This window comes from Petromyzon marinus, chromosome 9 (genome assembly GCF_048934315.1).
Source record: "Petromyzon marinus isolate PM22_M1 ecotype Great Lakes invasive population chromosome 9, UKy_Petmar_22M1.pri1.0, whole genome shotgun sequence".
In the NCBI taxonomy this organism is placed as follows: Eukaryota; Metazoa; Chordata; class Hyperoartia; order Petromyzontiformes; family Petromyzontidae; genus Petromyzon; species Petromyzon marinus.
In genome coordinates, this window is record NC_133675.1 from 10,425,568 (window position 1) to 10,439,142 (window position 13,575).

The window sequence follows — 13,575 nt, forward strand, 5'->3', positions numbered from 1 at the left end:
AGTTAGCGCCTCGCCTTATGAAATCCTTGACATCTGCCAGGCCCGTTCTCTGTCAGCAATCGGCGATCGTGCTCGAACGCGACGTGACAGGAGCGGCACGCTCTCTCGGTCGGTCTCGTTTGGCCCGCACTGGCAAATAACGGGCTGGTCAGGCTCTAAATTGTGGGCAGGGCGCAAGTACGGAAAGTAGAGAGAGGAGAAGATTAGGAAGAGGGGGCCACGGAGATTCATGGAGTAGAAGCCAAAGAATAAAATTTCAATTACATCGGATGGCTCCAGAGCTGTGGTGGACCAGCGGGGGGCCGTAGTCTAGTCTAGGGGATTAACCATACTTCGCCTCGCCGTGCGTGGGCGCTCGGCAGATTATTACATCGCAGGATCGTGAGAGGTGGCCGGCGGCTTGGGGAGCCGTCCATCCAGCAGTGGATTGATCGTGGTTGATGACGACTACGACGACGATGAAAATTCGGAAGGAATAAAAAAAAATAAACCACATGCGGGTGTTCATAAGAGGAGCCGCTTGCCATGATGGATAGCTGTCAGAGACGGGGGCGCGAAAGTTAGCGTGACATTTGAACCGCGCGGAGCAGGCCCGGTGATGGGAAGCTCGGTCCGTCGCACGCTATTTCACTCCGCTACGAGGCGAGAAGGTCAGCCGCCCGATTGCCGATGTTGGGGCCAAGGCTCCGTGGGACCACAGATACAAATTACAGTACACCACCGCCACGACCGCTGCTGAAAGCCGAACGAATGGCAGGGGATGGCGAAGTGGCATCTCAGCCTGCCAGCCAATATGTTTAGACATGCCGGTATTATGTCGGCGTTCGCTACGAGCTAAGCGGAAAAACACAGCGGCGCGGTTAACAAGCGCGGGTATTTCTAAAAGTGTCAATCACGGCGTGCGTTTACTCGGAATGTAACCAAAGAAATTCTTACAATTTCGCTGCCAATATTCATTGCGGTGGACTTGTCCGGCGCGCGCTCCTAAGGAGCCGACGGAAGACCTACGCGATGGCGCTGCGCTCGCTTCGGACTTTTAAAAAAACGGGACCCAAAAACTGGATTACGACCAGATCGAGACGCCCTCCGACAGGTAACATCAGAAAGCCGCCGCGAAAAGCTTTAATCATGGGACAAACGCACGCGTGCGCACGTCATGCGCGCACTCGCTCGCACACGCACGCGTGCGCACGTCATGCGCGCACTCGCTCGCACACGCACGCGCGCGCGCACACACACACGGCGCGTACGCGCGATGTCACGGTAAGTTAGTTTCAGGGGAAACAAAGAAATAGAGGTGTTAAAATTTATATTGGCTCCAAGCCCGGTGTAAAAGTCAGGTCCAGAAGGGCAGCCGCAGCCATGTGGCCGACAAAAGCTACCCAGCGGTTCTGACTAGATGATTAGGTTTAAAAAGTTCAAGTGCCACTTTCTATAAGTGCCACATTTTCACAGGAACACTGCGGCGCCCGTGTGAGATTTGGCCTCGATGTGCGCATGCGTCCGGCAACTTCTCTTTGCGAAGAAGAACGTTCGCGTTCTTTTATAGTTATTCAAAAACTAGTTTACAGCCCTTTGTCACCCACTACAATATGAAGGCCTCTGCCGCGTTGTCTCGGTAATCGTTTGACCATACTTCACCGCGGTAGTCGGTGTGGGTTGGTTAAGGTTTAGGGGGGGATGGCCAAAACCGATTTAGAGATCCCCCTCCACTGACGTTATCAGTTAGCCGTGGCCAGTAATCAAACTGACGTCACTGCATCCACAGTTCAGTGTATCTACCAAGCGCAGTGGACGGACGGGTTAGTTGTTATTATAAAAGTTGTTATTATAAAAGTTGTTATTATAAAAACTATTTAGCAATCGCTGACTTAGTCGAACGGCCCCGAAAAGAGTATACACTGCACTTGCTGTTGGTAAAAAAATAATTCTGGAACCTTACAGAACGTGACATGACCATGTCTTGTGTACGTATGGACGTTGAACTTCTTTCGCACCATACGTAGCCTACCGTGCTAATTGGGGGGGGGGGGCAACAAACTAAACACAACAATCAGCTCTAAATAAATTATTTTATCTATGTACCATTGCAATAGATTATCAATATGTCGCCTATTAACCGTTTCAATCTTTACATGCCCCGCTAACCGTCCATCACAAACTAAACTTAACACGATGCATGCTGCACGCCGATCGCCGGCTTCCATGAGGCGGCCGTCAGCTTGCTCCACCCCCCCCCGTCCCCGTCCCCCTCCAACAGATCAAAACTAAAGGGCCTCAAGCACGACGTATCATTATTATTATTTTCGTACGAGCCACCGAGGTGAGCTGGCACACACCGAGACAGAGGTCACGGACGCAGTTCCACAGCCTCGCCGAAGCTGCAAAGATTCTCGAATATTTAGAGCGAGATGCGTTTGGTTTCTGTTGAGGACCGTTTAGAGGAGTGGTTCTCAACCGGCAGGTTATGCGGACCCCCTGGGTCTACCTGGCAATGTCCCAGGGGGTACGCGAGTTGATTTATCAACGTGTGAAATTATTCCATACATGAGAGTCATCGGTGAATGATCAAGTATGAATCTGCCAATAAAAAAATAACGATAACATTTAAATCCATACGGTAACCTAAAACGATATAAAAGACCTTTCTAAACTCACTCATCGTAAACAATAGCGGGTTTCTAAAAGTAACCAGCGAGCGGGAACAATTGACCTCATGCATGCAAGAGCGTTGACTTTTTTTATTATTATTGGCTTGCAGTTACTTAGCTAGTTAGGATACCGCACAAAATGTACAAATTGTTGAAATATTGCTGTTCATTATTCGTAAAAACTAAAAATAAAATCAGAATCATGTTGGGTCAGGCAAGGGGGTTTACTCGGTTGGAACAAAATTCAACAAGGGGGCGGGGGGGGGGGGGAGGTACAGTAGCCAAAACAAATGTTGAGAACCACTGCCGTATAGAACCGTTCGTGGGCTATGACCAGGACCTGTCGCGAGCACGGACGATGGCCACAGAGGTTCCAAACCACACGGAGAGGGCCGTCAACTGCCGAGAGATGAACGCTGAGAGATGGCCACCAGCTTCGGGGATGCCTTCAACTCCAGCTTACAACGCCGATACGCATGCCTCGCAAACCTCCCACGGTCGGATTTTGCAGCGGAAAGTTCAAAGCACGATGTGCTTCCTTAACCCAACAGTTGTGTTTTTCTTTTGGGGGGGGGGGGGTGGCGGAGTGCGGATCTGGTGGGGTGGGATGTTGGAGGGGGCTTGCCTTTGTAGCTGCTTTGTATCGTAGCCTCGTGCGCGTGCAGACTCGTGTAACCACGTTTGGGGGTTTTACGAGCAAAGTCCTGGAGTTCGGCTCTGCTGGACCTCATAAAACACATTAGCCGGACACGGCTTGCATAACGCAGCGAAGAACGAGAGAGAGAGAATGAGAGAGGGGGGAGCGGGTGAGGAGACGCGGCAAGCAAAAAAAATCATTACGGCACGTAGCCGTAGCAAAAGGAGCCACTTGGAGACGGTTTTAACGGTGCCGAGCCTCACGCCGGCCGGCGCTCTGCGGGCGATGTGGTTTGGAGTAATTTATGGCGCTGCCGTGGCTCCATCTCAACCATCAATCACAGCTGGAAGTGTCTGGCGCTACGAGGCTGGGCCACAGCTGGTGATCCGCGAGTGCGGCCCACGGGCCCCGCTTGCCACGAACCGACGGACCGACCGACCGACCGGCCGGCCGGCCAATCGCCAGATATGCCACAGCCCCGGGAGTGATCACGGCATCGTAGTTCATCTTCCGAAAGATCTCTTCTTAGCGAAATGTTTCTTTCTCTCTCTCTCTCCCCCCTTTCCCTTTCCCCAAACACATTCATCTCGACGGCGATTGATTCGAATGTGCCTTCAGTTTTTATGTTATTACTAACAGTGCAGGAAATGGTTTTTTAACCAGCCCACAACGCCCGCTGTCATCGCGGAGATGAAACAAGCGTGATGAAAATTTGCTTGGAATTAAGATTCGGCAGTAATCACCCGAGCGGGATGCATTTTAATCTCGGGCAAACGCTCGTAAAAAAATATATGTATTAATGCGGTGAGCTGTACTCGCGATATAGCGATGCAGAGATTCCTATCGATTCTTAAAGGGCGGGTAAGTCGTTACGTTTTACCAATTCGTGCACGACATAAGCTGTGGGTTCACATCCCCCCCCCCCTGCAGCCACCGGAGGTGTAAGCATTCAGTGCAATGTAAAAAAAGATGTAGGTTATCGAATAGAATCGCGTTCCTGAATCACAACCCTAATTCTGGCCACCCATCCAACGGGGTGGGCAGGTGGAGTCCGCTGCAGTCTATTCTCTGCCTAAACATGTTCATTGCACTCTTTGAAGGTTCACATTTCCTCTCTGGTCCTCTCCGTGTGCGATGCAGAAGGGCCATTATTCGAAAGTCGCCTATTATATACTTTTTTCTTATAAAGCCACGACGCTATTGACACAAGTGTTGAGTTTTTTTTCATAGTTGCTCTGCAATGATAGGTGAGATGTTAACTACCTCGCCTGGTATGCAGGAAGTTGTGGGTTCGATCCCGACCCTGACACCTGTATATATGGAGTTTGCATCTTCTCTTTCTCTGTCATGACGTGGATTTTTCTCCAGGTCCTTCGATTTTGCCCTCCCTTTAGAAACATGCGTTTAGAGTGTTTGGCTCCTATAAATTCCACGCGATAATTCACTTCGTTGAGCGATCGTTTGTGATGGCCAAGCCTCTTTTGAAAAAGAGCTGTAAACCTCTGTGGGCCTTACCTGGTCAAATAAAAAATCGTTTTTAAGTTTAAAGAGACAGCTGTGATCCCCATGCTCTTCTAATAATCCTCGTGTACTCGGAGCACTCAGAGTTACCTGTTTTTTTTTAATGTAATAATAAAATACCAAGATAATGTATTGTGAGTTACTTATTTTTCATAATCTGTATGATTTACAGATTATTCTAGCAAAAACAATTACAGTAAACCCTTGTTAATTCGACACCTATGGGGCTCTGGCCTTGCCGAATAAAAAAAAATATCAAAATTAGTTTTCCCAACTATTCACACAACATATGCATTGACACAGCTGCATCAATTATATCCGAAACTTTGGATATGTCTCGCAGACTAAGGGATGTATGCTTCAGTCCCTTTCTATTACTTCTTGATGTCGGTGCCGACGACATTCCTGAGAGGGTTGGCTTGCACAGAGTGCACATGAACAAGGTGAAGTCCAATGCGACAACGGGTCTGCACTGACGCTCAACATTCGTGCAGCCACTCGACCGAGTCGTTGTTTTGGTCGTGGCGCGCGACGTCGCTCCAACGTGCATGCCGAAATTGGACCATTCGCTACGGCAATTCGGCACATGGCGAATTACTAATGCTGTGTTTATGCCGAAAGCGCAGCCGTGCTGAAGTATTCCCAATTGCAAATGATCAATTAGTGAAATAACGAGGTTTTACTGTACGTTAATATAGGAGCACAAATTTAAAAGTTAGAGCTATTTCAAATGAACCGTGTGGCCAGTCTTCTGTATTCGGTACTCCCTCCGCTTCAGTGTTGTGATCTATTATTAAATCATTAGTTGCTTTTTTTTCTTCTGAACGTCTTCTTCAACTCAATGTTTAGTTGTTACACGGGAAAAAATAAAAACTATTTAGCCAGTTACCCAGCTAGTTTTAGTGGCAACGGCCCGCAGCCACTCACTCACAGCAGAGTCATTGTGAGAGTGGAGAGGAGCCCAGGCAGCAGCCAGCCAGACAACACAATGCATAGAAGACATTCCTGCAGAGGGAGCTGGTAGGAACGTTGGGTTGCTCGGTCAATGGCCATGGTCAACGGCGGCACCACGTGGTGTATTCCGCCAATATGCCCGACTTTGAGGGCGGGCACAAGCCGACGTAAGTAGGTTAAATGTTGAGTTGTATAAGGGCACCACGGGGTGACCAGCCCCTCGCCACCCAGCCCCTCGCCACCCAGCCCCACCCCTCCCACCCCCCACCCAGCCCCACCCTCTCCACCCAGCCCCTCCCCACCCAGCCCCTCCCCACCCTCCCCACCCAGCCCCTCCCCACCCTCCCCACCCAGCCCCTCCCCACTCTCCCCACCCAGCCCCTCCCCACCCTCCCCCTCCCCACCCTCCCAGCCCCTCCCTCCCCACCCAGCCCCTCCCTCCCCACCCTCCCCTCTCCACCCAGCCCCACCCCTCCCATTTTTGGATGCATGACGGACGGACAGACACACTCATCCCCTGTGGGCTGGTGTAACCAGGAGGTTCCTACCAGTATTATTTTTAATAGCAGTACGATTATAGCTGCAGAGAATGCATTAAAAAAAAACATTCCCCTACCCTCTGCCAAAACAATTCGAAACATACATTCACGCGAAAAAAACCCCAGTATTTCTTAAAAAGCTGCGGTTCAGAATAAGACTTCAGAAGACACATTGAGAACCAATCGGCTGTGTTACTGCACCCTTACGCGAAGTTCTAATTTGATTATTCTACCCGGCATTTGTGTGTTGAAGGGCAGCCAAACATGCCATTCATTGCTTGGGAAATGTTAATTGTTCGTCAGTCAAGAACGATTTCAATGCATTCACGAAAATTCCAAAACCATCCAAGCAGGCGCACTCTGAAAGTGACTCCACAGCTCAACCACTGATACCAATTTCCCAGATTTGTACAGCCTTTGGGCAAGATTGGCAACTAACAAACAAAACAGCGAGCAGCAAAGCTCTTCAATTTAAAAATCGCATTTTCATAAACTTAAAAAAATAACATTCTGTGTTACCAGCGCGTTGAGCACGCGCTCGTGTGTTTGAACACACGCGCGTGTGAGGGTATAGACTCGATAGCTGTGCACGAATGCACGAGTGATAGAGAAACCCCCAAACCCAGCGGTGCGGGACCTCGAGGCTGAGACGACCCTCGACTTCTCTTCATGGCCACTCGAGGCGTAACCCCCCCCCCCCCGCCCGCGAAGCTGCAGGCACCACAGCCGCACTAATCGGGCACTGGAGGTCGAATATGTCCGGTGATGCAAGCGGTGCGTTGATGTGCAGCTCCGCACAAAGCTATCTGAGAGTATCTGAGAGTTCTCTTTGGCCTTGGTCAACCTCGAAAAATCAGAGGCTCCCTTATTGGAGAGGATTTCGCAGCTTAAATCCAGACTGAAAACGTATTTCTTCAGAACTGCTATCCGTGCTTGGTTTGTTGTCCTTGCCCCACGCACGCCTCCGACGAGCGCGCTTGTCTACGTGCGGTTGCGAACGAGGTTCAACGTACGCGCAAGCCAACGCCCATGTGCACAGCAGAACTCGAGCGCCGTCCCGTTTCCCCTCCGCGGACGAGGCTGCCAGGCAGGGAGCGATGAATGCGGCGCGGCCGCCTTCTTTTGAAGTCGCGAACGTGCGGCACCACGCGCGCCGCTGTTGGGAGCCAAAATCCGCCGACGGACAGATTCAGGAAATAATTCAAAGCTTTGCCGAGCGGTGTTGGGCGGGCCCGTAGCCTTGGTGTCCCCTCGTCAAGAACCCGTGCCCCTTTGGGCAGCCGGACTTGCGGAAAAAAAAAACGGTGCACGCGCGGCACAAATTGGCCTTTAAAAAACAACAACTTTAGGTCCAGGGGTTAGAGAAGTTATAAGATGTTGTGTTACTGTTTAAGGGTTAGGGTATAGGACTGAGGTGAGGATTTAGGGGTTTGGCGTTTAGGATTGGGTTTAGTTTTAGTAGTTATAGATTGAGTTCAGGAGTTTGTGGTTTAGACAGCAGTGCTAGTCGGAGGTTTAAATAGCAGGAATAAACCTGCTTGGCATTCAAGATTTGTCTAGGTCGGGCACGTTTCCCAGGTTATTTAGTCAAAGGCACAGTTGGTTATATACTGCAACAAGTATACCCTATGACTTTCACTTGCATACGTAGACGAGGCTGATTAAATAATCACACGATAATTTCCAGCCCCCTGTCAATCCGCTGCTGGATGAAGACCTCACCATGACGTGTCGCCCGTGGGGGCCGATTGACCGTACTTCACCACCCCTCCTCGGCGCGGGCCGGTAAAGGGAGGAGTGCTGGCACTGGTGCGGAGAACCGCCTATCGCTGACGCTAAAGCCTTGGCCGGGAATCCAACCTCAGGCCTGCCAATGCCGTAGCTCGTTGATCAAACCATGTTCGCCACCGCCCTCACCCCCCACCCCCCCCCCCCCCCCCCATTTTTCCACATTAATGTGTGAATTCGGGTTTGTCCGACGTTTCGCCGGACGTGCTGGGAGCTTCTGCAGAGTCCAAACCGGGAGTGTATTTTTCCCAAAGTGAAACCCACTGAGCCAAGGAAATATTTGTTCAAGGGCAACTCGGCCATGCAAGCGCGGTCCCTGCAGAAGATCCCTGGCATGCGGAGCGAAACGTCGGATATCACGCCGAACAAACGCCACGCGGCACGACCCGAAATCGAATTCGTTTCGTCGAGAAACAGCTGCCAATGAACCTCGAAGCAGTTTTAATACAGAAGCCATTTTTGGAATTTCTCATTTTCCCATTCCCTGAATCGAGTGTGGGAGGAATCCCCACAGAACCGCAGAGCTTGGGCAATTGTTGGTAGCGCCAGCTCATCACGTGGCTGCCGCCCCTGCTGCTGCTGCATTCTCGCTCGTCTGTGGTTCCTCCTCCTGCTGCCTCTGGAGTCTCCGTCTCTCTCTCTCTCTCTCGCTCTCCCCGTGCCTCTGCGAGAGCGATGAGCGAATGCCGTACGGCGGCGCGTTACAAGTTGAAATTGTTTATTATTATCATCACTTGCTGTACTCTCTTCCACTAGCAAAACACATGCTGTGTGATTTCGAGTGCGGCGAAGCCAGATGGGATGGGTTTTACGTTTTATTTTTTTTAAACCGCACACATTTCAGAGCGGTAACAAAGAGGGAACACGGACAGCACAGCGCGCGCGAGCTTCTCGCACTGAGACGCAACTCGCGGTCTGCTTCCAATTACACCTCTGGCACGAGAACCCCACCCCGCCCCACCTTGACTCAGAAGCTGCAATGCTTTTGGAAGAGCAAAGTATTGTTTTTGCTTAATCAAAGCCACTTGGCCCGAATGTTTAAGTGACACCTGGCTCATTGGAACACAAAAAACTAAATGGATGAGAGGGGCACTTATCAGACGCGTCCGCCCGTGGCATCGCCGCCCGCCCAGAAACTGCACGTACAGCGCGTCCGCTGAACTTCTTTCGCACCGTACGTAGCCAACCGTGCTCATCGGAGGTGCGGTGTGTGCCTGTATATATATATTGGTATACATTTAAACCCCCACGTTCACCAAGCCGCACTGACCAGCGTGGTGAGGTGTGGTTAAAAAATAAATGCCGCATGACCGACGTGGCGTGAGGGAGGACCTTTCATCCAGCAGTGGATCAACACACATTTTTTATATTTATTTATATAGTTTCAGTCTCAGGTGTTTTTTTTTAGAAAATCACTTACTTGGAAGAGGAATCAATTTAAGGGCTATTTGTAGGACTATCGAGTCACGAAATGATTGTGTACCCATCGCATGCAGTTTACTTGTTTTAAACGACATTTTAAGAAGCGACTCCAAAGAGACCGTAAGGACGGCCACGACTGCATCGAACCTGACAAAGCAGCCCGGCGCGGCGATGCTGTCGCGCAAACAGAAACTCCGACGCTTCGGCGTCGGGTTCCACAGCGTGTGCGCGAGACACACTCGATGGATCGAGGCGGTGTGCGTGCAGCGGTACAGCAGGTATAGGTTCGAACCCAATAAATTGAGTGTTCTCTACTCCTCATACGCGTGCGTATACTCCAGAATCTCGTCAGCACAAAGAAATTCACCCTGGTGTCAGGATTTTTGTTGTTTTAAAAAGCATCCGAAGCAGCCGAAAGAATGTGACTGGGGGGCTTCGGCGAGGAATTTGGCCCATCCACGATTCGCTCGCTTCTTCCGCCCATCGCCTTTTGCCGACTGCACCGCGGACTGTGGGGGGTTCTGTTAAAACGTCGCTGAAAAGAACTGGGAGCAGGGGGAGAGGGGGCAGGGGGAGGGGGCAGGAGGAGGGGGCAGGGGGAGGGGGGCAGGGGGAGGGGGCAGATCAACTCGAATACGAAGTTAATTCAAGTTGGGCAACTCATCGTTGCCCAAAAGGGGGGGGGGGGGGGGTGAACTGTTTTGCTTTCACAGCCACTGGCGGCGTCGCGTGCCGTGTGACCGACTCGCCCACCGTGTGACTCACTCGCCCACCGTGTGACTGACTCGCCTACCGTGTGACCGACTCGTGCGTTGTTCGTACTCAAGCGTCCTGATTTTAAATTTGCACTGAGTGGAATCCGTCACGTGCGCCATATTTTGAACTTAAGGCTTGTTCTTTGGCAACATAAAAGGGACGTGTTCATATTCATATTATTGGGGACGTGTTTACTTTGTATCCATGTGTAAGTACGATAAGATACTTGGAAGGAGCCGTACAATTTGGATTCATCCCTTTCATTATCCACACTCATTCTGGTTTGAATCAATGCTATTTTGTTTTACTTCGACAAACGACTTGCTTGGTTAACACTCTGCCCCTTGCAATCAGGTTTTACTGGACACAGCGACAGAGGCGGCCGGCCTCTGCGTGCTGCTGCTGCCACGGTCCCGGTGCTGAGACCACGTGTCAGGCGCACGTGGTTCAACTTCCGATTCCGAGTGAATAGAGTTGATGATACCCTCATCCTGATTACCGATGACTGCGGGTATTAAAAAAAATCGTCTCAATGTGTTTTTTAAAATATTATTCTTGCTCCGAGACTTACACGTTTCTTGTCTTTCCAACGCACCTACCGTTTAGCACGGTTGGCTACGCACGGTGCGAAAGAAGTTTAACGCACATAGACTTTTCGGAGGCTTCAATATTTGTTATTGAATGGCACGCAACGAACGCTCTGCGGGGCACGACAAGGCGAGCCTCCGGCCCTCGTGTGGCTAAAGAGACCGACTCAACGGTGACTTGAGAAATTGTCTCGTGATATCATCTTCCGCGGACATTCCCTAACGGGGTGGGGGTGGTGCACTGCTATTTTTGGGGGCACAAATGTGTTTACAATCTCTTGGTAAGACACCAAGAGACACAAACGCAGTAAATAATGATGATTATCATTTACAGCCATTGGTCAAGCCACTGCTGTGTGAAGGCTTCCCCCATGCCGTGTCGGTCACGGGGGTTCTTTTTGACCATACTTCATCACGCGGCTCGGTCGTGGTTGAATGAAAGGGAGGCGTTGGATCGGTTCAGATAAATCGCCACCTATGTTTCCCGTGGCCGACAATGTATCACAGTCTTGATTTGAAACTTTCGTGACTGCGGGAATCCATACTCTTTGGTTCTTTCGGGAAAGTCACGTGGGTAGAAGAAAATCATAGATCACGACGTTTCGATCGCAACGCAAGCGACCGTCATCTTTCTTCCGCCGTGATGACGAAACGTCGTGATCTATGATTTCTTCTACCTACGTGACTTTACCGAAAGAACCAAAGAGAATGTATCACAGGTCATCAGGTTCAGAGTGCAGCGCGCTAACCACTGCACGACCGATCCCCAGTACACAATGAATACAAAGTACTGTAACTTGTTTAAAATATCAGGCAAGTCCCACTGAGCTATAGAGTTATATTTTAGAAGCGACCTGGCCACAAATGATAGCTCAACGAAGTGGCTTGTCACGTGAAAATGTCTAGCAGCCAAATACTCTGAACGCGTGTTTCTAAATGTGAAGGGAAATTACCGAGTACCCGCAGAGAAATCCACACGACCACGGGGAGAGAGACATGCACACTCCAAATATACAGCAGCCGTCAAGGTTGGGATCGAACCCGCGACCTCCTGCATACCAGGCGAGGTAATTAACAGCTCGCCACCGGCGGCCAGAAGTTTTGGAAGAGGTATAGAAAAGTACGCACACTTTAACCCACTACGCACACCCTGCCGATGGACTAATTGTCGTGAACGCAGTTACATTGCTGGGTGGGGTTGGGTCGTACAAACTTTCCCGTTGTTTCAACTTCCACGCAGGCAGCGGGGACCTATACGGCAACATCCCAACACAACGAATGAATGGTGAACAAAAACTGATTACAAAAAATATCAACAACAAAAAAAATGTCTACAGCAAAAGCGGAAACGGGATAACCGAGTGACCGGTGACTACCCCGACGGCGACTGCACCTCCAGCGGCCCAGCAGCGTAGCAGCGGAGAGAGCACGCGGGCACGAGACGCGAGCGGTTGCAGCCACAGCAAAGGTGGGGTGCGGTGGACGGGGGGGGGGTCTAAGGTTGGCCGCATCCATCACGCAAGATTACTTTCGCCTCGGGAGGCCCGCTCCTCCGTCCCGTCCTCCTGCGGCCCCAGCTCAGTCGCCGTAAATTCGCTCACGATTTGCAGCTGCTGCGAGCGGGCGGGCGGGCGAGCGGGCGAGCCATCGTGCGCGCGCGCGCGCGTGATGGATGGCGAATGTCGCTGAGAGGAGGAAGGGAAAGGAGGAGGAGGAGGGGGGAAATGGAGCCGAGAGTTGGCACGACGGCTCTCCCCAACAAAACGCTCCGCCTTTAAATTATTCATCGTCTGTTGCGAAAGGGGTGGGGGGGTGGTGGATGCAGGGGGGAGAGGGGGTGTGGGTGGTGGAGCGGCTTTGCTCTCACTTTTGGGGGAGGGGGGGGGGTTTGCACTTGAACGAGTGCCACTTGAGCGACGCGAGAAAAAAATGTGAAAGCCACCCGCTAAAATGCCCCCACCCCCCACCAGCTCCGAACCCGCTGCCCCCACACCACCACCAACTCACCCGTCACCGATTAGGCACTGTTGCTGTTCGTCAAATTAATGTAATAACTCGCGAACGCTGGGAAGGGGGAGGAGACCCCCCCCCCCTCCGAATCCCTGCCGAGTCCCACGGTGTCCTTAAAACCGCGAGTCGCGTTCATTTCCCCATTAACCGCGCGGCCGTCGTCCTGCGTGCGGGCGGGGAAGACCGCGTGCGGTTTTGCTTTGCCTGGTTAGTTGGTTGGTTGGTTGCTTTTTTTTACGAGCGCGGCTCGAATGGAACAAAATAGAAAACTAATAAAGTCCCCCAACGAAATCACCTGCCGGGCCCGCGTGGCCACGACGCATTCGATTAATACCGAGCGTTCGGTGCAACATGTACAATAATCGATGTGTGTGTGTTTTTCTACGCGTGCACGGTATGTTGTGTTGTATGTAATTGGTTCACGCAACCCCCCCCACCCCAGCAGCCGATAAGGGGGCGCTTACATCTGTACCAACAATCGAGAAACAAAGACCGCGATGGGAATTTAAAGCCCGAACCGCAACCGGGTTGAATCGCTACGTCTCGCTCTGCGAGTCGCGCACGGCGAATAGCTACATATCTAATTTCATTTCGTAAACAATATTCATACATACCGTAGCTATAACGTTTGGCCCCCACCCCCCGACTGTACATCTGCGAAAAATGCTTAATAGCTCATCGGATTCCTCCAGGATTAATACATATTCAGA

General features: G+C 51.2%; 1 long non-coding RNA gene across 1 annotated transcript; it reads right to left on the reverse strand.

Annotated features, from left to right (window-relative positions):
• Positions 1–8,305: 8,305 nt before the first annotated feature.
• LOC142924155 (uncharacterized) lies at positions 8,306–12,597 on the reverse strand. The gene is made up of 3 exons (XR_012941319.1): positions 12,384–12,597; positions 12,040–12,106; positions 8,306–10,057 (listed from the first exon to the last, which is right to left on the reverse strand). It is a non-coding gene; the product is annotated as an uncharacterized LOC142924155 (long non-coding RNA).
• Between the last annotated feature and the right edge of the window lie 978 nt (positions 12,598–13,575).